The sequence below is a fragment of the Bactrocera dorsalis genome, chromosome 1, assembly GCF_023373825.1.
Source record: "Bactrocera dorsalis isolate Fly_Bdor chromosome 1, ASM2337382v1, whole genome shotgun sequence".
In the NCBI taxonomy this organism is placed as follows: Eukaryota; Metazoa; Arthropoda; class Insecta; order Diptera; family Tephritidae; genus Bactrocera; species Bactrocera dorsalis.
In genome coordinates this window covers 65,356,069-65,382,957 of record NC_064303.1, presented here as the reverse complement: position 1 = coordinate 65,382,957, position 26,889 = coordinate 65,356,069, and the positions used below count along the sequence as shown (strand labels likewise).

Sequence of the window (26,889 nt, the reverse complement as noted above, 5' to 3'; positions counted from 1 at the left end):
TTCTAACGGCAGTGAGAACACTGTTGGATTATGAAATGCTTAAATGTAATCTAATCTTTGAAATTTTCGGTCTGAACATGGTATTACTTTCTTATACACAAACAAGTTAATATATTACAATAGCATTTTATATAAATCATACATTTCCTCATTTAGAACTTATTAACACATGTATCATGCATATAAATACATATTTATGTATGAAAATCGTGGAATGTTCTACAAGATTGTTCTACAAACAAAAACAACAAACGCCTCAAATAGATTAAGCAGCATAATAAGTTAAAAAGGGATAAAAATTGGCGAAGTTAAAATTTATAGTGAATCACACAACAACAAAATTTTCGCTCATGAACACAAGCGCACTTTCAACAAGCAGAACAAACCATTCATAAGGCAACCACCTTCACATCTTCTCGAGCATGTCTGTGCCTTCAAGCGGCTTTTTGCGCCGATGGCAAAAGCTTCTTCTTCTTCTTTACTGGCGTAGACACCGCTTACGCGATTATAGCCGAGTCAACAATAGCGCGCCAGTCGTTTCTTCTCTTCGCTACATGGCGCCAATTGGATATTCCAAGCGAAGCCAGGTCCTTCTCCACTTGGTCCTTCCAACGGAGTGGAGGTCTACCTCTTCCTCTGCTTCCCGCGGCGGGTACTGCGTCGAATACTTTCAGAGCCGGAGTGTTTTCATCCATCCGGACAACATGACCTAGCCAGCGTAGCCGCTGTCTTTTAATTCGCTGAACTATGTCAATGTCGTCGTATATCTCGTGCAGCTCATCGTTCCATCGAATGCGATATTCGCCGTGGCCAACGCGCAAAGGACCATAAATCTTTCGCAGAACTTTTCTCTCGAAAACTCGCAACGTCGACTCATCGGTTGTTGTCATCGTCCAAGCCTCTGCACCATATAGCAGGACGGGAATTATGAGCGACTTATAGAGTTTGGTTTTTGTTCGTCGAGAGAGGACTTTACTTTTCAATTGCCTACTCAGTCCGAAGTAGCACCTGTTGGCAAGAGTAATCCTGCGTTGGATTTCCAGGCTGACATTGTTGGTGGTGTTAATACTGGTTCCTAAATAGACAAAATTATCTACAACTTCAAAGTTATGACTGTCAACAGTGACGTGGGAGCCAAGTCGCGAGTGAATTAATAACACTTGGGTTATTTTAGTCAAAAAAATATTTTAGTTCTGCCTTGACAGCAGAACGTTCTTTATTTCGTAATCTTCAAAATACAAAAGACGAAGCGTGTATGGTTATGCTTCTATTTATACTAACTAGAATGTTTACTTATTACTAGTTGATAGTTTCTGTAGAAACAGATTCTATTATTTGTTTAGGTTTGTATACATATACATTGTCTGTTGTATTGATAGTGCATTTACAATATTTGCTTACTTGCTAATGAGATAGTTTGGCGCAGTTTACATTTTCGCACATTCATTTTGTTTGTTATATTTATGATGCTAGGCGAGACTATTGTTATTGTTTGTTTAGGTTACCAGTTGATAATTTATGTTTTCGATACAAAAATGTGATTAAGTAACACATGTTCCTTAACTCTCCCCTCCTTTAAAAAAGAGTAAAGGCTCCTGCCTTTTTATACGGTTGTAGTGGTGTTCTTCTTGGTTAGGTATTCCATTTCTTGCTTTCGTAGTATTTCCTCGTAACGTTTTTGTGTCATTCGTTGTGTTTTCAATGTTTTATATCTAAGTACTGCATAATATAACTTAAATGATAAATATGTTAAAATAGCGATTATACTTATTGTTATAAGAGTTGTTTTAATAGGGTGTTCCTCAAAAGCGATTATGAATGTATGTAATTTTTGGATGTTGCTAAATTTATAGTTAGATTCTCCATTCAAGATTTCTAATAGTATAATTTTATCATTAGAGTGTGTTCTTATATATTCGTTAATTTCTTCTTTTTGGTTATGATATTCTTTACCATCAATTTTTATGGTATCAATAAATTGTATTAAATTAGTTCCATTAATTGTTTCATTATTAATTTTGTGTTCACCTTCGAGGAGAATGTTTCTCTGGTTTATCTGTAATAGGGGGATATTATTTTCTTCTATTGTATTACAAAAGGCTTCTTGGTATTCTAATATTGGTATAGTAAAGGGTAATTTTTTAAGAGCTTGATAACTTTTTTTAAAAAAAAAACGCATAAAATTTGCAAAATCTCATCGGTTCTTTATTTGAAACGTTAGATTGGTTCATGACATTTACTTTTTGAAGATAATTTCATTTAAATGTTGACCGCGGCTGCGTCTTAGGTGGTCCATTCGGAAAGTCCAATTTTGGGCAACTTTTTCGAGCATTTCGGCCGGAATAGCCCGAATTTCTTCGGAAATGTTGTCTTCCAAAGCTGGAATAGTTGCTGGCTTATTTCTGTAGACTTTAGACTTGACGTAGCCCCACAAAAAATAGTCTAAAGGCGTTAAATCGCATGATCTTGGTGGCCAACTTACGGGTCCATTTCTTGAGATGAATTGTTGTCCGAAGTTTTCCCTCAAAATGGCCATAGAATCGCGAGCTGTGTGGCATGTAGCGCCATCTTGTTGAAACCACATGTCAACCAAGTTCAGTTCTTCCATTTTTGGCAACAAAAAGTTTGTTAGCATCGAACGATAGCGATCGCCATTCACCGTAACGTTGCGTCCAACAGCATCTTTGAAAAAATACGGTCCAATGATTCCACCAGCGTACAAACCACACCAAACAGTGCATTTTTCGGGATGCATGGGCAGTTCTTGAACGGCTTCTGGTTGCTCTTCACCCCAAATGCGGCAATTTTGCTTATTTACGTAGCCATTCAACCAGAAATGAGCCTCATCGCTGAACAAAACACGCGCGAAACACATTTCGAACCGAACACTGATTTTGGTAATAAAATTCAATGATTTGCAAGCGTTGCTCGTTAGTAAGTCTATTCATGATGAAATGTCAAAGCATACTGAGCATCTTTCTCTTTGACACCATGTCTGAAATCCCACGTGATCTGTCAAATACTAATGCATGAAAATCCTAACCTCAAAAAAATCACCCGTTACAATTGTCTCGTTTGTTTTGCTTACAAATATATTTACTCATATTATTTTTACATTTAGTGATTGTTATGAGTTTATTATTACATTGTGCTATCAATGGGTCTAATATAAGTTTCCCATGATGATATTTTAGAGCAGTTATGTCGTAGGTATTACATTGCTTTGATATGATTGGGTATTTATATATAGTAATGAAGGCGTTATCTACCCTGACTATATGTATTTCTGCGTATTCTAATATATCTATAGCTGGAAGGGTTATTTTTTCTGTATTCAGGATCTTTTCCACTTCTTCTATATTTATTGCACCTGAATAAAAATTTTTCACCCCTATCATGCATTTCGATTACGTTCCCGCTCTACGCTCCGCCGGAGTCGAAATTAGGTATCATGCGTTACGATTGGATTGAAAGAAGAAGAGGAAGAGCTATAACTCTTTCGAAATCAGCTGTTTGCTTTGAAATATGTGAAACTGGAACATAACAAAGCAAAAATACACAAATTACTGCTGTTCAAAGAAAATAGATAAAAGTAAAATTTTTATATTGTTATTATTTTTATTAAACGTAACTATGGAATCTTTATCCGCGGCGATATTACTGGTTGAGGAGGAGAGCAGCGCATCTCAGAATGCTGGGGTGAGAATTGAAAGGAGAAGATTACGAGATATGTGCGATCCCTTCCAGATGAATGAAGGGCTGTAAGTAATTGCACGTGAAAGTAGACATTTTTCTTACAATTTGTTTACTTATTTAGATTCAGAAAAACTTTCGTCTGAATAAGGACGAATGTCCTAGATACGTTTGCGGAAGAAACGACGGCAAGTAAATTTGATGCTACCTCTTTCCAAAAAGCCTGCACATCTTCCTTAGGACGCTGGTGGAAACCGTTGGCTATATCTAGCTTACTCTCCATCATATCTGCCAATTTTCCATATTGCTCTGGTGTTGTTGTTTTTGGCCTGAAAGCATATCAAAAAACATCACTAAAACTGGAAATATCGTGTGTTTTACAACTCTTAAATACAAGTTTTACTTACATTTTTAGAAAATTAAAAAAAAATCACGCAAATAATAAAATTTTCTCAGCAAAATAAAAACACAAAAAGTTCTCCGCCAACAAAATTGCAACTTAGCAAAACGGAGCTACGATCGAAATGCATGATAGGCAGAATTGTAAATTTCGAAGTAGAACTGAACGGGAACGGAACGCATGATACCAAAGTCGCCAAACGGAGAAAATTTCAATCCAAGTCGAAATGCGTGATAGGGGTGTTTATTTTTTGCAAAATTTATTGTTATTGTTAAGTCTAACAGTTCCCTGTGCATTTCCTGCAATACCATTCTTTGTTTAATGGCTTTAAGGTTAATTGTGTCTAATAATTTTTCGAAGTGTGAGTTTATTATTTGTTGTTTATTATTATTTTTTATGATATTATTTATTTATTTTTTTTATTTTTATGACATCGTCATGGTCTGGAACTCCAGTTATGAAGCTGAATATACTGCCTAGGAAATTTAATGCTCGTTTGTGTCTCCTTGTTAATAACTGATCCTTTAGTGCTTCTATCCTTTGTATGAGCATCGTATCTGCTATTTGCTCATTGTTGTGGTGTCCGTTTCTGGATGTTGTTATGGTTTCATAATAGTCTAAGATTGTCGTTAAATTCACTATGTGGAATAAATAATCTTCTTCGTTGTATACGTAAGATGGGTCTGTTTGTGTTAGAATATATTTTTTGTCTTCGACGTTAGTTATTTCGTATGTTTGTAGTTGTTTATGTAGTAGTAGTATTGTTACCAGCAATATCCATATTTGTTGTGTTGACATTGCGTATGTTATCTTTGTGTATGATTCTCCCCTTGGTTGTTAAGACTGTGTCCTCACGGTTTTCTTTTACTATATGTTTTGTACAACGATGACCGGATTTATCTCTTCTGTCTGTTTTTTCGTAGATTATTTGTCCTTCTTGGAATTCTCTGTGTTTTCCAGGCACGTAGCCAGGGGAGGGGGGGGCTAAAGGGCTGAAGCCCCCCCCCGAAATAAGGAAATTTTTGAAATAAATCGCAAATAAAAAAGATTTATCACAACTCAGCTCAAACCTATAACAGTCGTACGCAACTACACTAGACGGTGACTGAAAACTTATCAAAAGTCATAATTAAGCGTTGTACAGATCTCCATCTTGATATGGCGAAGTTGGTTAGACAGGGATATGACGGAGCAACAAACATGTCAGGGCATTTAAGTGGAGTGCAAACCAGGATAAAACAACTGTATCCAAAAGCACGATATGTTCATTGCGCTAGTCACCGATTGAACCTTGTGCTTTCTAATACTATGTCATTACCTTCAATACGGAACTGCCTTGGTATTGTCAGTGAAATAGCAAATTTATTTAGAAACCATTCAAATGCAAACACAACTTTCCAGGACGTTATACAGAAGCACGCACCAGAAAGCAAAAAAAGACGACTTGTTCGCCTTTGTGAAACAAGGTTTAGGTGAAAGCATTATAAGCTTTGTGGAGCTTTTCAAATTCATTGTACTAAGTTTGGAAATAATTTCGAGTAAGACATGGTCCATTTCGTCTAAAGCATCAGCCTTCTTAGCAGCGGTAGAGAAAAGCGATTTTTTGCTTAGTCTACTCGTCTGTGAGCAATTGTTCAGCTTAACGCTGCTACTGTCTGTGCAACTTCAAGAAAAATCTATGGATTTTGTATCAGCAATGAACCGAGCCAAAGAATTAATAAGAACTCTGCACCAGATAAGAGAAACAACGGATGGTTTTTTCAACGATATTTTCCAAACAGCATCACAAATGTCTAAAGATCTTTTTGACACAGATCTTGTAGTGCCTACAGTGACTTCGCGTCAAACTACTCGTGCTAATCCACATTGCACAACCCCTGAAAGCCACTTCAGAGTTACAATATTTATTTCATGCGTTGATGCTCTGATTCAAAACATGACAGAACGTTTATTAGTGAATGAGGATATAATCTCGTAATTTCAAATTCTACTCCCAGGTTTTGCTGCAATTGATAATGCCGAAGAATTAAAAAATTTAACTATTTACTTCGAGGAGCAAATATCACTGACAGCATTAAAATCAGAGTATCGATTGTGGTGTGCCAGCTTATCAACAATAGATCCAACCATAGAAGTGTTGAAATTACTGCAACATTGCGATGCAACGTATTTTATAAATATTCACTACCTGCTTACAATTTTAGCAACTCTTCCAGTGACGACCGCTTCCTTTGAAAAAACTTTTTCAACCTTAAAAATAATAAAAACTTTACCACGCAGTGTGATGGGCAATGAGCGGCTGAGTGCACTTGCTGTTATTGCAGTCCACTGGGATATTAAAATAGATCCAGTAATTAATGATATGGCAAACAAGAAGAAAAGAAAAATATTACTTATTTAAGTTACAACTACCAAATAATTTAAGTAATATGTATATGAATTTATATTGTTTTTTTTTTTTTAATAAACAGAAAATTTAAAGTTTATATATGTTTTTACTTCAGCCCCCCCGAAATGAAAAGCTGGCTACGGGCCTGGTGTTTTCTTTTCTTGTTGTGGTATTCATGCATGTAATTTTGTTTCTTTTTTATTTTTTCTGCTATGTCAGGATGTAGGTTCCTGTTAAAGAATACATCTACTGGTCTTGCTTCGGTTACTGAATGTAGTGTCCTGTTGTATTCTTTTACTGCCTGAAATATTTCTTCATCTGCTGTACTTTCCTTATCTGCTGCTAATGTCCTAGATATTTCTAGTATCGTCGAATGTAACCGCTCGACTTGTGCGTTTGATGTTGAATGATGCACTGTGTGCCGACGCCGCTGAATATACAGGGTAGGCCATTTAAAGTTGACCCATTTGTTTCTAAAAAAAAAGAACAAAAGAAAACAATGTTTTTTGTTCATTTCAAAAATAATTTATTTTGGTCCAAGGGGATTTGTTTCAGCTAATATTTAAAAATTAGATCGCGTAAATGGGCACCTTTAGCTTTGACAGCTAAATGCACTCTTTTTTCGACATTTTCCATGACTTTGGCCAATGTTTCGGATGATATGGCGGCTGTTTCACATCGAATGTTGGCTTTCAGTTGAGCTAAGGTCTTTGGCTTATTAGCGTATACCTTGGATTTCAAATAACCCCACAAATAAAAGTCTGGTGGCGTCAAATCTGGTGATCTCGGTGGCCAGTCAACAAAATGGTCGCAATAAATTGATTGTTGGTCGAGCTGTATGGCATGTAGCCCCGTCCTGTTGAAACCAGAAGTTATCCATGTCATTTTCGCGAATAATGGGTATCACAAAATCCGTTATCATGGCTCGATAACGCTCACCATTGACTGTTGTCGTGGCTCCATCATCGTCTTCGAAAAAATACGGTCCGATGATCATATTCGCGCAAACACCGCACCAAACTGTTACTTTTTGGTCGTAAAGAGGCTGTTCTTCAATTAATTGAGGATTTTCGGTGGCATAAAGACTTAATTGTGTTCTTAACTGGAGCACTTTTCACTTTATTTTTTTTGCGAAACGCACGTTGAGTTAACACAATTGAAAAGTTATTTTGAATATAAAGCTGAACAATTTCAGCGCGTTCTTTTGGAGTGTACTGTTCCATGGTATAAATTGTCTTCGAATGACGCTTCTAACGCGGTATGACATTAGCCGATTTGTCAGTTTATCGATTATTTTCTCTATCTGTTGGGTCTGTTATGTCTTTTAGTTTGTGTTGAGTAAACACTTTTGCGTATGTATCGAATGAGAGCTTTATGTCTTTCCTCACGTCGTACCATGTTTTTAGGTCTGCGTGGAAAGCTGTGGTTCGTTTAGGTTTCATTAATTTTTTTAATGTTTCTATTAAGTATTCTTTTGTTTGAAATTTAATCGTAAACCGTTCGTATTCGGGAAATGGCGTGTTCGCTTCTAAGTTATTTTCTTTATGGTGAATTATTTCAATTTGTGTTTTAAAGGAATTAAATGGTGTTTTCACTTGTGTTATGTGTCTTAATTCAGACGATTCTGCAGAGTGCATAGACGTATCTGATGTGGTATTAATTTGACGCGATAGTGCATCGGCTACGACATTTTCTTGTCCCGGTTTATATTTTAATTTCGCACCATATTCTTCTATTAGATTTGTCCATCTTTTCAATTTGGTGTTTGGGTTTTTTTTCCGATATTGAAAAAATTAATGATTGATGGTCGGTGTAAATCGTTAAATCTGCTATACCGTACAAGTAGTTTCTTAGTTTCTGTAATGACCAAACTATTGCTAACATCTCCTTTTCATTCGTGGAGTAATTTTGTTCTGTTTTTGTTAGAGTTCGTGATATGAAGCGTGATAGAGTAATTGCTAGCGTCTGTGGTTAGGTCGAATCCTTTTTTGAAGTTTGGTTGGTATAATTCGATTTTTTCTTTTAATAGTTTCTTTATTGTATTTATAGCATCTAGTGCATTTTTATCTAGTTTTATTTTTACATTGGAACTTTTATTCTTTGAAATGTTGCCGTTTTCTCCTCTCAAATATATTGTTAGTGGTTTGCATATGTGTGCGAAGTTTTGCACGAATTTCCTATAATAGGAAGCTAGGCCTAAGAATGAGCGTAGTTCCTTTAAACTTTCAGGGGTTTTATACCTATCTATTACTTCTATTTTTTCAGGGTCTACTGTTATTCTACCGTTTTTTATTACGTGTCCTAAGAATTCGGTTTGTGTTTGGAAAAACTTTGACTTTTCTTCAGAGATTTTCATATTAGCGTTGTGTAATGTTTGTACAATTTCGGTGATGTGCTTCATATGTTCTTCGGGGATGTTGAATATATTAGGACATCATCGATGTATACGTACGCGCATTTACCAATGTATGGTCTGAGAATGTCATCCATGCATCTTTGAAATGTAGATGGTGCATTTTTTAAGCCGAATGGGAGTCGTAAAAATTCATATTTAGCTCCGTTGATGGAGAAGGCTGTTTTTTCCCTATCCTCTTCCCTAATTAGAATTTGGTGGAAACCTGACTCTAAGTCTAGCGTCGTGAAGTATCTTGCTTCTCCTAAGTTTTGTAGAGTCATATTGATATCTGGTATCGGGTACCTGTCTGCAACAGTAATTTTGTTTAACTTTTGGAAATCTATAACCATTCTCTTTTTTGGTTTTCCTTCCTCATCTAATCCTTTTTTAGAGACTGTCCATATCGGAGCATTGTATGGGCTTTTGCTCTCTTTTATTATTCCGTTTGCTAATAATTTATTTATTTCCTTTTTTACGAAATCTTGATACGCGTATGGATATGGATATTGCCTAACCCATACAGGATCATTAGTTTCTGTTCTAATTTCAGCTTTTATTGTAGTTGTATACGGTAAGTTTTCATTTCTATAATTATTTTTCATTAAATCTTTTATGCAATTTTCGAACTGTTTCTCGCCTACTGTATAAGTAGTTTACCTTTGCACTTTTTGAGTGATTTGACACTTTAGTAAACGTTATTGAATACTTGAAAAGATCTATCTTTGCCTTCATTTTCCTTAATGAATCTTCTCCTAACAGTATATCAAAGTCTTTTAATTCATTTTTTCTAGAAATTCTAAGTCGAATCCTACTAGATTAATTTTTCTTTTATGTGTTATTTTTGAACTACCATGAAGTGTAGTTGTATTAATTATTTTTCCTAATGGTATACTTTTTGCGTATTTATAATTTTTGCTTACGTAACTACTGGTTGCACCTGAATCGATCAGTATGTGCACGGACTTACCATCTGGTGCGGTTCTCTTGAGTGTTGGTAGACCGTGGTATCTTATAAAAAATGTTCTTCTTCAGTGTAGTTGCTGTTTGGTTCGTTGTAGAGTGACTGGATTTCGCTTCTTTCATTGTTGAGTTGGTTCACTCGCTGTGCTTTGTTGTGGGCGTTAGTGACTGTTTCGTCTCTATACCTTTTGAATTGGTTGCCAACTGTTTGGATTGCTTGTCTGAAGGGATTGAAGGTTGGTTGTTGTCTTGGTTGGACTGGTGGGTTGTTTGGTAGTTGTAAGTTTCTTTGATGTGTAGGTCGTCGGAATCGTTTTGAGGAATCTGTTTCCATAGGTTCTACTCTGGGTTGTTGGATCCTTTGAGGAAATGTGTTCCTGTTGATTACTGTATAATTGTGTTGCGGATGTGGTCGCATCCTGGGTATATATTCTAGGTGTTGATAGCCGACATCATGTTGCATAGTTCTGGCTATATCGTGAGCTTCTGTGAGTGATGCACAGTATCTGGAGTATAATGCGTTTTTGATTGAGGAACTTCTAATGCCGGAGATGTATGTTCTCGTGGCTTTTAATTGTGCTTCTTTATTATGTGATGCTAGGACTGCTTCGTTTTTATACGTCATTTCTAACTTTGACAGGATCAGGTTTAACGCTTGATTCACTTGATCGTAGTATTCATGTAGTGATAAATTTCCTTGTTGTAACCTTCTCATTTCATCTTCCAGGACATACAGTGGTCGTTGGTCGGCATAGGTTATGTCAAGCCGATCTATGATTGCATTAAAATTAGTTCTGGTGTTATTGTTAACCAGGCCTGTGATGCACTGCCGGTTATTTTCCCTAAAATTATGAGCACTGTTTGAGCAAATAAGTTTGTTCCTCTGAATTGCATAATGTTATTCATGTGAGTGGTCACTATTTTTCTCCATGGTCGATATTCTTTAGGATCGCCGCTGAATGTTCCTATTAGTTTGAACATGTTTAAGTCTATCTCATGTGCATTATTGTATACACATACGTCGTCCTCTTCCTCCGCTTGAGGAGTTAATGTTGGATTAGCTAGTTCCATTGAAGCTATTTTTCGCTGTAGTTCGGTGACTATAGTATGGAGTGCTTGAATTTCGCCGTTCATTTTTTAGGTTTTAACTTGTTATTAAATTTTCACTTTTTATTTATTTTATTTGCGTTGATTTGAAGGATAAAGGTTATCCTTTTACTTTTTATCAGGAGCCACACGCGTAAGGATTTTATTCACTGAATCCTTTTTTGATGTGTGTCCCACGTTGGGCGCCAATTAATAACACTTGGGTTATTTTAGTCAAAAAAATATTTTAGTTCTGCCTTGACAGCAGAACGTTCTTTATTTCGTAATCTTCAAAATACAAAAGACGAAGCGTGTATGGTTATGCTTCTATTTATACTAACTAGAATGTTATACTAGTTGATAGTTTCTGTAGATACATATTCTATTATTTGTTTAGGTTTGTATACATATACATTGTCTGTTGTATTGATAGTGCACTTACAATATTTGCTTACTTGCTAATGAGATAGTTTGGCGCAGTTTATATTTTCGCACATTCATTTTGTTTGTTACATTTATGATGCTAGGCGAGACTATTGTTATTGTTTGTTTAGGTTACCAGTTGATAATTTATGTTTTCGATACAAAAATGTGATTAAGTAACACATGTTCCTTAACTAGTGCGACGACTGTTTGTTTGATGACAGGAGATATTTCGTCTTGCCCTCGTTCACTGCCAGACCCATTTGCGTTGCTTCCTTGTTCAGTCTGGAGAAAGCAGAACTAAAGGCGCGGGTGTTGAGACCGATGATATCAATATCATCGGCCTACGCCAGCAGCTGTACACTCTTATAAAAGATTGTACCTGCTCGATTAAGTTCTGCAGCTCGAATAATTTTCTCCAGCAGCAGATTGAAGAAGTCGCACGATAGTGAGTCGCCTCGTCTGAAACCTCGTTTGGTATCGAACGGCTCGGAGAGGTCCTTCCCGATCCTGACGGAGCTTTTCGTGTTGCTCAACGTCAGTTTACACAGCCGTATTAATTTTGCGGGGATACCAAATTCAGACATCGCGGCATAAAGGCAGCTCCTTTTCGTGCTGTCGAAAGCAGCTTTGAAATCTACGAATAGGTGGTGAGTGTCGATTCTCCTTTCACGGGTCTTTTCCAAGATTTGGCGCATGGTGAATATCTGGTCGGTTGTTGATTTACCAGGTCTGAAGCCACACTGATAAGGTCCAATCAGCTTGTTGACGCTGGGCTTTAATCTTTCACACAATACGTTCGACAGAACCTTATATGCGATGCCATTCAGCAGGCTGGAGAAGTGTTCCCTCCATAATTTAAGTATGCTCTGGGCATCGGTGGCTTGATCACCTTGGGGGGTTCTACAAGAGTATGCTCCGGTCTTGAAACCTTATGTAAGTCGCCGCATCTTTTCGTAGAATTTTCGAGCATTACTCCTGTCGGCCAGCTTATCGAGCTGTTCGTACTCACGCATTTCGGCCTCTTTCTTTTTCTGTCTGCAAATGCGTCTCCTCTTCAACTCTCGGTATCTATCCCATCCCGCACGTGTTGTGGTCGATCGTAACGTTGCGAGGTAGGCAGCCTGTTTTCTCTCCGCTGCGACACGGCACTCCTCGTCGTACCAGCTGTTCTTTTGCACTTTCCGAAAACCAATGGTTTCGGTTTCAGCTGTACGTAAGGAGTTTGAAATGCCGTTCCACAGTTCCCTTATACCGAGTTGTTAACGAGTGCTCTCAGAGAGCAGGAGTGCAAGCCGAGTAGAAAATCGTTCGGCTGTCTGTTGTGATTGCAGCTTCTCGACGTCGAACCTTCCTTGTGTTTGTTGGCGTGCGTTTTTTGCTGCACAGAGGCGGGTGCGAATTTTGGCTGCAACAATATAGTGGTCCGAGTCGATGTTAGGACCTCGGAGCGCACGCACATCTAAAACACTGGAGACGTGTCTTCCGTCTATCACAACATGATCGATCTGGTTGGAAGTTTTTCGATCCGGAGACAGCCAGGTAGCTTGATGTATCTTCTTATGCTGGAATCTAGTACTACAGATAACCATATTTCGGGCCCCGGCGAAGTCGATCAGCCTCAACCCATTTGGGGATGTTTTCTCGTAGAGGCTGAATTTACCGACCGTAGTGCCAAAGATACCTTCTTTGCCCACCCTGGCGTTGAAGTCGCCAAGCACGATTACATCGTGGGGGGGCATCTCTCATAAGTGCGCTCCAAGCACTCATAAAAGGTATCTTTGGTCACATCGTCCTTCTCTTTCGTCGGGGCGTGGGCGCAAATCAGCGATATGTTGAAGAACCTCGCTTTGATGCGGATTGTGGCAAGACGTTCATTCACCGGAGTGAATGATAGTACTCGGTGACGGAGTCTCTCTCCCACCATGAATCCAACACCAAACTTGCGCTCCTTTATATGGCTACTGTAGTAGATGTCACAAGGACCTACTCGTCTCTGTCCTTGTCCCGTCCATCGCATTTCTTGGACGGCGGTGATGTCAGCCTTTATTTTCACGAGGACATCAACCAGCTGGGCAGCGGCACCTTCCCAATTAAGGGACCGGACATTCCAGGTGCATGCCCTTAGTTCGTAGTCCTTATTTCGTTTGCCATGGTCGTCATCAAAAGGGGGGTCTCTCATCCGAGGCTTATAGTTGATTTTCATTGGGGGTGTTTTTTTACGTGGCGGGTCCCAAACCCAGCGCACAACCCCAAGTAGGGGATATTTCGCCTTCTCACTTTAGCTCGCCTTCAAACGGATGTTCTTAGGCTACCCAGAGGATACTTGGTCAAAGACCGGAAGTCGTGAGCTGCTTGAGTCATATGTAAAAGAATCGTTTCTGGCCACTCCCAAGTGAATGGCGATCAGAGAACTTTCCTCACTTGCGTGAACTTCTACACATGACTCCATCCTCCCGTTGATGGCAAAAGCTGAAAATCATAAATTGAACAACTTTCTAGAAAGGAATCTGACAAAAGTGGCAACATAATAATTGTTGATTTAAAATTTTTGTGGCTGGCAACATATTTACATACATATTTACTATGGTTTGTGGGCAAAAATGTTAGAGCGGAACCAGCTCTGATTTTCTACCAACAACAAAATGTTGTGATGCTTTGTCTTTGCGTCAGTGCTTCGATACATGAAAGCAAAACGCGTGAGCTTGGCCATTTGTTGTTCTTGTCAACGGAGATTTCGAATGAAACAAAGACTGTACATGTTTACGTACATATGTTGCATGTAGACAAATTTACAAACATTATGCGTATGGATATTATATATGTATGTATGTGCATATGTGCGATGTTTACCATATAAAGGAGCGCAATTTTGATGTGGGACTCGTGGCGGGAAAGGGACTTGGTCGCCGAGTAATGTCATTCACTATGGTGGATGAACGTCTGGCCCCAACATGCATCAAAGCGAAGTTCTTGAACATATCGCTGATTTGCGCTCACGCCTTGACAAAAGAGAAGGACGATGTGATCAAAGTTGCTTTCTATGAGCTCTTGAAACGCACCAATGAGAGCTGCCCCGCCACGTTGTAAAAATCGTGCTTGGCGACTTTAACGTTAAATTAAATTCAGCCTCCATGAGGAAACATCCCAAAATGGGTTAAGGCTGATCGACTTCGCTTATAGGTATTACTAGATTTTAACAAAAGAAAATTCATCAAGCCACCTGGCTGCCTCCGGATCGAAAAACCACCAACCAATCGATAAAGAACGCACGCCGACAAACACAAGGATGGTTCGAGAAACTGCAATCGCAACAGACAGCTCTCTGAGAGCACTCGTCAACAACTCGGTATAACGGAACTATGAGATGGCATTTCAAGCTCCTTACGTACAGCTGCAACCGAAACCATTGGCTTCGGAAAATGCAAAAGCGACGGGGCGTGCCGTGTAGCAGCGGAGAGGAAACAGACTGCCTACCTCGCAACGTTACAATCGACCACAACACATACGGGATGGGATAGATACCGAGGATTGAAGAAGGAAGCGAGACGCATTTGTAAAAAGAAAAAGAGAGAGGCTGAGATGCGTGTGTATGAAGAGCTTGACAAGCTGGCTGCAGGGGTAATGCTCGACAATGCAAACGATTTTTTCGCGACTTACAGAAGGTTTCAGTACCGGAGCATACTCTTGTAGAACTCCTGGAGGTGATCTAGTTATTGATGTCTAGAGCATAAGTGAATATTTCAATGCCCAACTTCGTGGGATGCATACAATTGAGCTTAAATTTTGAATAGTTCACTTACACTCTCGTTAAGTACTAAATGTACTAACGGGACCCTATATATATTAGTGAAAATACGGTTAACTTCGATCAAAAGGATTAATTTATTTTAATCATAAAGTTGACAATTAATAGTGAGTTAATAAAAATGTATATGCAAATAAACATATGTGCGAAGCGGTGTAACAACCGAATCAGCTGTCCAAACGATGTTATTGCAAACGCCCGGGATGAGTGTCGGAAAACGAAAAAGTGATAAAATGAATGTTGATGTGCGAACTGTATGTAACGAATGTGTTGAACCTGTTCAGCGGAAGATCCTTTAAGCTTAGTAGGTTGATGTAGAAGTGTGATGTGTTGTGTTGTGTGGTAATGTATGTGTTACGGTGTAATCGGCTGTGGTATATTAGCTGTGTCTTTCTAGGATGGGCCAGTTTTTCCGGGTAGGGTGGGTGGATGCTTAATTCATTTAAACACATAAGACACTTATGGAGCCTGCTGAATAGCTGTGAAGGCAAACATCAATAGAAGGCGAAACCGACTATCCAATCGATGACGATGTAGCAGACGGTCCATTCCCCGACCATAAGGAAGCTCGAATTGCAATTACTCGCCTAAAGAACAACAAAGCGGCGATGCCGATGGAATGGTTCTACGCACCGGAACTGAACCGGATTTTATCCTGCCAAGGACTGCTTTTTCGGCGATCTAACCCTGTTTAGATCGGTGAGTATTAATTTAAGTTTGTCGTCACTAGAGCAACGCCTTGAAGCATGGTTGCTCCATATCCTGACTCGTGCTGGCATTGAGTCCAACCCGGGCGCACAGGAATTTTTCTGCTACGTTTGCACCAAAAGCTCCATCCAAACTCCACCTTGGACAGGTGTAATACATCCAATGGATGGACCCATCTAAAACCTTAAGACATATAGGGGACTGCCACATTAGCCTCTACGGCTGTGCAATTTGCACCAAGTTCGTGTACTGCGCCGCCACTCATCCCGAATGACCAACATAGGACCTCTACGGTCCACAGAAGTTCAAACCGTCAACATCACACCCATTCTGACTTTTCCTCCCTCCAACCTTCATTCCGCTACAATCCTAGTGCGAGAACCACTCAGCAACTCCAGGATACTCGCACAGCTTGTTCCGTGTGTCAGACCGTCACACGTCGGAATTTCACATCAATCAAGTGCAATTCCTGCACTGGCTGGTTTCACTTCCCGGTATGTTCCGGCCTACGCACCACGCGTGAGTGGAGTGTGTCGTACGTTGCCCCATGCTGGAGGAGTCTGCCTCCACAACACTCAACAGTGGCGTCGCCAAACAACACCAGAGTGAGACAACCGCCACTGCGGGTTCTACAGCTGCAACAAATACTACCTAAACGTCACTCCCTCATCATTAGGATCACCCACGGACACACGCGATAAACCCGAATACTACAATTCAACTGCAACGGACTCCAGAGTAAGATCGGGGAGATAGTTGAAGAAATATTTACCAGTTACGTGTTGCCTTACAGCAGGGATGGGCACATTTTTAGCCCGCAAAGTTAGCAAAGTGCGCACGGGGGCTAGATGAGGGGAATATCAGTTTACGGAGAGAAGGGCATATCAAGTTGCGAAAAAAAATCAATTACATTCCTCCGTAACTTAATGTGGACCTCCGTGGTTGCGGCAATACTGACATTGTACACAAATTAAAGAGCGGAAGTTTACTTCATATCGGAATTGTACAGTTGTGTGAACAAAAAGAGGTAAACATAATTTGCAGGGTTTAGAGTTTCGCATTAAAATTTGTTTTTATTTACCTTTGCATGGTGAGAAATTCTAATCACTGTTAGGAAAAAATATATAAGTTATACTTGTATCTAAAAACAATTTTATTTAATAAGAAAACAGCACATTTTAAAACGTTGGCTAAATGAGCCTTAGTCGCCTGCCCCACACCACACCTACACTCATCATTAGCACGCACACTCACCACACTCACCTCGACATCACCACACTTCACATCAACACCACCCACACGCGCGAGCGCAGGATCCACACACTAAAACACACACCACATCACTCCACTAAAAAAGGGTCCGCTTTACACCTGTCAGTTCTGATTCAACCGCCTCTGAATCTACGTCGCTTTTTCGCCACCGCTACGCAGCGCTCCAGCTCGATCCATCATTCGAAGCCAACTCTTACTTATATCATAGTAGTGCTTGTGTTGATGAAATAGAGTCAATTGGAAACTCATTTATACATATTGTATAACATAATCACTAATCGGTGAGAAAACGTACCAAATAAGTGCTAAATTTATACGATCCAAAGCTACACGAATAAAGTGGTAAAATCGGAGTTTGGGTGTTTTATTTTAAATTGAACAAAGCGAACAAGTGTGGTAAGTGAAGCAGGCAGTGAGTGAAACATTGGTCCTTCGAGCCGCAAAGGCTAGCCTACAAAACTTGGTATTAAAAATTTAAGTGAAGCTACACATACATACATACATATATACCAAAATTTAATGCAAGTTAAATAAAAGTGAAGTGACAAATACTTACATACATACGAAAAAACTTACATACATACAAAGTTGAAAAACGGAAAACACGAAACGGTTCCCTACCGTTATATCAAAATCAAAAAAAATAAAAAAAAAATTATAATTTTTATCAAAATCAAAAAGGAAAATATATAAATATATAACAGTGTGACATATAAATGTATAAATATACATATAAATACAAAAATTCAATACTGTGCTGAACAACTAAACAAAAAAAAAAACCCGGGCGCGAAAATTAATTCAACTTTAAAACGGGAGCGAAGCTTAAAAACAAACAAGAAAGGTGACTTCAAAGTGCAATAATTTTCAAAAAGAAAAATAAATAAATAATAAAATTAATAATTGTGAAAATAAAGTATATCTACTAAAGACATCTGCACATATGTAAATACGAACCAAACAACAACCGGAGAGAAAAAAAGAGGAAAGGAAACCATCATCGGCAACAACACAACAAAAAGCAGATTGGAGACCAAAAAACATAAAAAACGGAAGGAAACGAATAACAGGCATCGGCACCTTTATCTGCAGAAACATCCCTTAGCCCCTTGAAGCGGCTCAAAGTGAGTTGTATCGACTCCACTTTTTATAAAAAATTATATTTCCATATTTGTATGTTGGTTAATAGATACAGTTTATATACATAACAACTGTATTCAAGTCGGTTAACTTTTTAAAAGAACGGTTGCTGCCAAACTGTTTCAACTTACGGTTAATTTCCGGGAAACCGAAGAACAGTTTGGTACGCTATATATATTTGTACATCCACATATATGTATGAACAGTATATACTATAATATTTATAATTATATATGTATATACTGGCATATACATATCTAATACAAAAGGTCCTATTTACGCTTACCCTTGTGTATCCAAACACACAAATTTAACAAAAAAAAAAAAAAAAATCAAGTATACACTTGACCTCGTTTTCCGGCAATACCCCTTATACTCCAAAAGTATAAGCAGGATTGCTTAAATAGTAAGCTTGGACAAATTCGATCCGTAAAAGAAAAAATAAAAGTCATAAAATACAACATACATATATGCAAATACTTATATTCATATTTTATATTTATTTATACATATATTGACATATAAGTACCAACCAAAGTTGGAAAACAACATACACACATATGTATGTATAAATAACAATTATAAATTTCTGCAAGATTACATATGTGCATACCTGCATGTAACCAATTTTCTTTTCCCGCGCTATTTGTACGGCAAATAATATATATACATACACACGGCATACAATTTGCTTATGCCGATATAGATATAAATATAACGTATGTACATAGGGTACATAATTAAATAAAATCTTAATTTACAATTTAAATATTTCGAAAAAAAAAAGAAAATTCGGTGCGGTAAATGCAACCATTTAATAAGGATAAATTACATTCTGTCAATTATAACAAAAAAAAAAAAAATTTTTTACAAATATATACGGCATATTAACATTTCATTTTATATTATATATCCAAAGGCCAAATCGGCATATTTCAAGCAATACCTCTTGTTCTTGCTAAAGCACAAGCAAGCAGGATTGCAAACGGAAAAAATCTTTTATATACAAAGGTCATTAACCCTTTTCTCTTTCCTTATTATCGCCCGTATACGCAATTATAAACGAACGAGTGCGAAGCAATAAATAAAATCGAAAAAACAAGAACAAACTAATAGCACAACTATTAGAAATACGAAACAATATATAAAATAAAAAGAAAACAAAACAAACTAATAGCACAACTATTAGGGATAACGAAAACGAAACACTCGCTCGTTAGTTCGGCCATTGCGTATACGGATACAACAAAAATACAATTTTATAATAAGGAAAACGAAATACGCGTTCGTTATTAGATACTTGTGTATACAACAACCATACAAACCGCGTATCTTAAAGATTCAAACGTATTTATTACCTCCATAAATACACTGAGAGAAGTTTTTTCTGTCTCATATTTTCAATTTTTATTTATATTTATTTTTGGTTATCTAAATGAACGGAGATTCTAAGGAATCTAAATCGATTCAATATCTAAAAGTACAAAAAATGATTTCTGAAGAAAAGAGCCCATGTACACCTGCTGAAGCTACACGCTCAAAGCAAGGTGCTACAAAGCAAAAAAAAATTAAAGACATTTCATATACTAAGTTTATCGCTGAGAGTGACAGTCTAATTCGATACTGCACTCGATTTTCATCTTCACCGATTCAGGACAATTCTGAATCGGTACTAGAAATCAAAAAGGAAAATCTAGGCAATTTCTGGACACGTCTCCAAGCTAGAATCTGACGAATCAGATCTTCCGGAAAATTTTAAATCCTCGGCTTGCTCCAAATACGAAAACTGCTTAGACCAGTACGAGGAAACGAGAGCTATGATCTCCGATCAATTGAGATTAATAAAAGCAATTGCACCTACTCCACAACCGAGAGTAGAGCTGCCTCCAATTCAAAGCCAAGAGGCGAGTTCCGGCATTCACCTTAAAGTGCCAGCGTGTGAGACAGATATATTTCACGGAGGTTATGAACAATGGCCGTCCTTCCGGGACATGTTTACGGCCGTGTACATAAACCATCCTAAATTATCACAAGCGCAAAAATTGTATCACCTCCGATACAAAACAAAAGGTCAAGCAGGCGTAATCGTCAAACAGTTCGCTCTTAATGACGAAAATTTCAATTATGCTTGGGAAGCTCTAAAAGCTCGTTACGAAAACGAAAGAATATTAGTCGACAAACAAGTCACAATATTAATGAATTTACCAAAAATTCAGAAAGAAACAAGTGAAGAATTTATAAAACTTCAATCCACTGTTTCAAATTGCTTGTCGGTTCTAGCGACACAGAATATTCCCACACACAATTGGGACCCCATACTAGTAAATATATGCTCCGCGGCATTACCGGAAAAATCTTTGCTTCTGTGGGAGCAATCGCTCTCATCACGAAGAAAATGCCCAACGTGGCAACAAATGAAAGATTTCTTAACTGCCCAATATGAAATTGCGGAAAGGGTAGATAAAAAAATGGTCAGAACTAAAAACGTTCAACAAGACCTAAATCGAAGTTTTATTAGACCCCAAGCTAGTAACAACCACAATTTAAACAGAAGCTTCTTTAAAAATCAAACGTTCACATCCGAACAATATAAACAAACGTCGTGCGAACTGTGTAAAGGAGGGCACAAGCTGAAAGCTTGCGAAAAGTTTAAAAAACTTAATATCAATGAAAGGAACAACTTTGTCAGAGCAAAAAGACTCTGTACAAACTGTTTGTCCCACTCACATAATCTCAATAATTGCGAAAGCAAATTCAATTGCGTATATTGCCACAAGAGGCATCATTCAATGTTGCATTTCAATAACTTTCCTAGCACACCCCAAAGTAGCGCTTTCTCCAAAAGAGCCACGGGTTTAGTTGCAACCGCAACCCCCGAAACACAAAATCCCGAAATTTGCCAAGAGACACCATGTTGCTCAAAGGCTTTAAAAACACAAACGAGAACCAAAGTAGGGTACTACTACCCACAGCAGTTATCTCCATCGAACACCGAGGAGAACTTTTCAAATTGAGAGCCCTAATAGACCAAGGATCACAACGATCATTCATAGCGTCTAGGGCACAAAATAGGCTAAAACTGCCAACAAAACATGCCAATTATGAAATTACGGGAATGGGTGGAAGAGTAGTACAAAACTCAAATAAAATCTGCCCCATTACCCTAATTTCCCCCCAAGCGGAAAAGCGCATTCAAGCAGAAGCTATAGTCTTACCGCAACTTACGAACATGCTGCCAAGCTATCATATAAATAGCAAGCATTGGCAAAAGGTTACACACCTAAAGCTAGCAGATCCTAACTGCAACCCCCCCGCTCAAATAGATCTTCTATTAGGCAGCGACCTTATTCCTCAAATTATTCTAGAAGGGGTTGAGAAAATTTCAAACACCCTTCTAGCACAAAATACTATATTCGGTTGGATACTAAGTGGACTAGTAACAGAACCAGTTACCGCCATGACAACTCAAGTGGAAGAGATATCCAATGAATTCCTTAATTCACAATTAAGGAAATTTTGGGAATTAGAAGAACTCCCCCCCATTACCATTACAACGCCAGAAGATCAGTATTGTGAAGACTTTTACAAAGCCACAACTACTAGATCAAGAAATGGTCGGTATGTCGTACGACTACCATTTAAACAACAATTTCCAGACACACTCGCCATAGGTCACTCTCGCACCTCTGCAATACAGCAGTTTCTAAGTATGAAAAAAAAAAGGGTGAGCTCAAACAACATTATGATGGTGTCTTAGAAGAATACCTCCATTTAGATCACATGGAGGAAGTAAGCCCATGCGAAAAAATCATAAAAGGCAAATATCACTCATTCTACTTGCCACACCATGCAGTAGTAAAGCCTGACAAAAAAACAACAAAAGTTAGAGTTGTCTTTAATGCCTCCAGATGCACTAGCTCGGGGAATTCGCTCAACGATATTCTATTCACGGGCCCTACACTCCAACCAGATTTAATGCTCCTCATACTAAATTGGCGTATATACAAATACGTTTTCAATGGGGATGTTGAAAAAATGTATCGACAAATAGTCGTACATAAAGATGATCAAGATTTTCAACGAATTATTTTCCGAAAATCTCCCAATAGTCCATTACGCGACTTTAAATTAAAAACAGTTACCTTTGGCGTAAACTGTGCCCCATACCTCGCCATTCGTACACTCCACGAACTGGCAGAAGACACAAAGTCAGAGTTTCCTCTGGCAACACAAGTCTTAAAAACACATACGTATGTAGACGACATCCTGTCTGGGAGCCACAGCCTCTCACAAGCATACGAGTCCTTATCACAAGTGATAAAGGCCCTCAACACCGCAGGGTTTCCCCTAAAAAAGATCACAGCTAATCACCCAAGTATCTTAAAAAATATACCAAACGATAACAAATTGGATACTAATTTCCTTATATTTGAAAAGGAAAGTATAACAAAAACATTGGGCATCCAATGGAATGCGATATCGGACCAGTTCTCATACACGACAGAGTCCATAACCGCATTATCCGCCATAACAAAGAGGCAAATTTTATCCTCAATGGCAAAACTTTTTGACCCCGCAGGATGGCTTGCGCCAATTATGATACAAGCGAAAATCCTGATTCAAGAGTTATGGCTAGACGGAACAGACTGGGACGAACAAGTGAAACCTCTTCGCTTAGAGAAGTGGTCCCGGTTTGCTAATAATCTAAAAGACATCTCGCAGATACAAATTCCACGGTGGGTAAATTATTCCCCCGAATACAAAGTGGAACTACACGGCTTCTGCGATGCCTCTGAAAAGGCATATTGTGCCACGATCTATGTGCGCGCACAAAGCGACACCGCAACCACAAGCCACCTACTAGCTGCAAAAGCAAAAGTAGCACCTCTAAAAACGATAAGTCTACCACGACGTGAACTCTGTGGCGCTCTGCTACTAGCCAAGCTGGTTTCCATAGTGCAGACCCACATGAACATGACCAAATGCAAATTATATCTATGGTCCGATTCCGAAATCGTTCTAGCCTGGTTAGAAAAGCCACCACACTCGTGGAAAACATATATTTCTAATCGAACCTCTCAAATACTTGACCTAGTAGGAGCAGCCACGTGGCGACACGTAGCCAGTGCCGACAATCCTGCTGATCTAGGTACAAGAGGGTGCAAACCCCTTGATCTTGCCACCACCACGCTCTGGTGGAATGGCCCCCGATGGTTAACCGAATCCTCAGATTCTTGGCCACAATCGACAATGCGCAACATAATCGCCCCAGAAAGTCAAAAAATCGACACCTATCATACAATAGTGGATGATAATGAAATCCTTGAACGATTTTCATCGTTCCCCCGAGCCCTCAGAGTTGTCGCATATATGCTCAAATTCATTGAGCAATTTAAACTTAAAGTTAAAGGAGTAACTTACACTCATTGCGATACATTGACGCACCAGGACTTACAAAAAGCAAAGGTCGCGCTTATCGCCTCAACCCAAACGCGCTACTTCAGTCGCGATATATCGTTACTAAGAGAATCGAAGCCAATTGACAAAAAGAGCTCACTCTTAGTACTAAACCCATTTTTAGACACGAAAGGTCTGCTTCGTGCCAATGGTCGGCTCGCTAATTCAAGCCTGACTTACAACGAACGCCACCCATCATAATACCTGAGAAGTCTCCTTTTGCCACATTACTCCTGAATTACATCCATATATTAATGTTGCACGCAGAGCAGCGCCTCATGCAACATATGGTACGCCAAGAGTATTATATTCCCCGTCTTAAGCCCCAGATCAAAAAATGCATTTTCATGTGCAAAATCTGCACTATGCATAAGCAAAAAATGCGAACTCAGATTATGGCAGCACTTCCACCTGAACGCTGCAATTTCGCTCCGCCTTTCACGACCACAGGTGTCGATTTTGCTGGGCCTTTTCAAATAAAGGCGTCCATGCTAAGATCTCCCACTCTCATGAAAGGCTATGTGGCTGTCTTTGTATGTTTCACGACAAAGGCAGTACACCTTGAGCTGTGTACTAATCTGACGACGGAGGCTTTTCTCGCGGCATTTGCTCGTTTCGTCGCTCGACGTGGCTTCCCCTCCAAAATCATGAGCGATAATGGCAAAACATTCATAGGAGCCCAACGAGCCACAGAAAAACAGTTTGTGGATTTCTTAAAACAAGTGTCCCCTGATATCGTACAAAAGTACGCCCCTCAAGGTATCAATTGGCAATTTATACCTCCAAGCGCTCCTCATATGGGTGGTTTATGGGAATCAGCTGTAAAGAGCTTCAAATCTCATTTCAAGAAGCTAGCCGGCAGCTATAAATATAATTATGAAGAATTCACGACATTATTAGCTAAAATTGAAGCCGTTCTCAACTCACGGCCGCTCACAGTACTATCACAAGATCCCTCCGACTTCGCAGCCCTAACTCCAGGGCATTTCTTAAAAGGAGCACCCATTCTGGCCTCACCTGAGCCAGGCGTGGAGTCGCTTTCCTTATTAAATAGATGGGAAAGAATTAAAATTCTCCATCATAATTTCAGTAGCCGATGGAAAGAGGACTATATAAAGGACCTCCACAAGATGTACCGATGGAAAAATACAGAAAATGCGCCAAAAGTTGGAGATTGTGTCCTGATTCACGACGATTGCCTGCCACCTACCGAATGGCGGCTGGGCCGCATAGAGAAGCTTTATCCACGCTCCGACGGTCATATTCGCGTAGTCGATCTCCGTACGCAATCCGGAAAGCTAACAAGACCGCTCGTCAAACTATGCTTCTTACCGATCGCCGATAACCGCGAAACAAAAAAACCGATAAACTGCTAAATAAACCGAATATAAAAACAAATAAAATAAAAATTTATATAAATACGTATACACATATATATATATTTAAAATACCACACAAATGTAGTCGATTAATCTAACGACCCACTCATGCCGCATAACGTGGCAGCCATGCTCATATATCCTATATGCAACCAAATTCTAATTGAAATAACACTCTTCCAAACAGATCAATATGGATGCAGACATGCCAGCACCAACCACTCGTTCGGCTGTCAATGTGCCACGCCAAGCGGCTGCCCCAGTTGCAGCGCCCCGAACAACCACCCCAACGGTGCCTCGGAGTGGAACGGCCGCATTGCCGTCAACACCCGCGCTTGTCGTCGACCCACCACGCCGTAGATGTCCCCTATGTCGTCGACCCCACCGGCTGCCACAATGCGTCATCTTTAAGGGATTGCCACCTCAACAACGCCAGTTGGTCGTGCAGGCGCACGGCCATTGTCTGAATTGCCTGACGCCTGTCCACCAAAGGCACGAGTGTACGTCGGGCAATCTCTGCCAAATTTGTATGCGGCCGCATCACACCATGTTGCACCGAATCACTCGGAATGACACCCGTCAACAACCTTCCGGCCGCAACCGCGGCGCAATACGACGACCTCCAGTAAGCCGGGATGCGCGGCCCCGTCGAACAAGTGGGCCATCATTATCCCGTGCCCGACGGCCACACAATGGGGCATCAACACGACGCCAGCAACCACGACCGCGTCCACGCCGCGTCTCAGGCCTTAGCAGCGTCGTAGCCACACTCCAGCAGCTTCAAAGCATTCTAGGCTGAAATATTCGCCTAGGGGGGGCGGGATGGCTAAATGAGCCTTAGTCGCCTGCCCCACACCACACCTACACCCATCATTAACACGCACACTCACCACACTCACCTCGACATCACCACACTTCACATCAACACCACCCACACGCGCGAGCGCAGGATCCACACACTAAAACACACACCACATCACTCCACTAAAAAAGGGTCCGCTTTACACCTGTCAGTTCTGATTCAACCGCCTCTGAATCTACGTCGCTTTTTCGCCACCGCTACGCAGCGCTCCAGCTCGATCCATCATTCGAAGCCAACTCTTACTTATATCATAGTAGTGCTTGTGTTGATGAAATAGAGTCAATTGGAAACTAATTTATACATATTGTATAACATAATCACTAATCGGTGAGAAAACGTACCAAATAAGTGCTAAATTTATACGATCCAAAGCTACACGAATAAAGTGGTAAAATCGGAGTTTGGGTGTTTTATTTTAAATAGAACAAAGCGAACAAGTGTGGTAAGTGAAGCAGGCAGTGAGTGAAACAAACGTCACAACACCTATAGCTGTTCCTATTTTGTTCACACCACTGTACATGTGATAGATCAGTTAATGGTGGTGATGCCAGTTGTAAAAATTCATTTTAGTTACAATTGGGCAAACTTTTCTCAAGTTGTGGGCTTTTATACGTACATATGCATATCTGCATATATAAAAAAGAAAAGATACTTGTGACCATTATATTTATATATTGTGTTTAAACATATTGCAGTTCCATTTAATGAAAATGCTTATATAAATATATGATTTGTGATATTTTCAGTTTGGTTGTTTTATCAAAATATTCAAAGAATTGAGGTTTTTTTCTGAAATTGTTTTGTTAAATTATAAAAATCTAAGTTGCCTCTGAAAATGTATTATAATAATAATATGCGCTATAGAAAGGGAGCACATATTTTCAAAAATATAAGAAATCATAAAATAAAAATATATT

The 26,889-nt window shown here is 39.3% G+C and overlaps 1 long non-coding RNA gene across 1 annotated transcript; it reads left to right on the top strand.

The window, feature by feature from the left end:
- The first annotated feature begins 2,732 nt into the window (after nt 1-2,732).
- On the top strand, nt 2,733-4,016 carry LOC125775671 (uncharacterized). The gene is made up of 2 exons (XR_007421272.1): nt 2,733-3,761; nt 3,818-4,016. It is a non-coding gene; the product is annotated as an uncharacterized LOC125775671 (long non-coding RNA).
- Nucleotides 4,017-26,889: the final 22,873 nt, after the last annotated feature.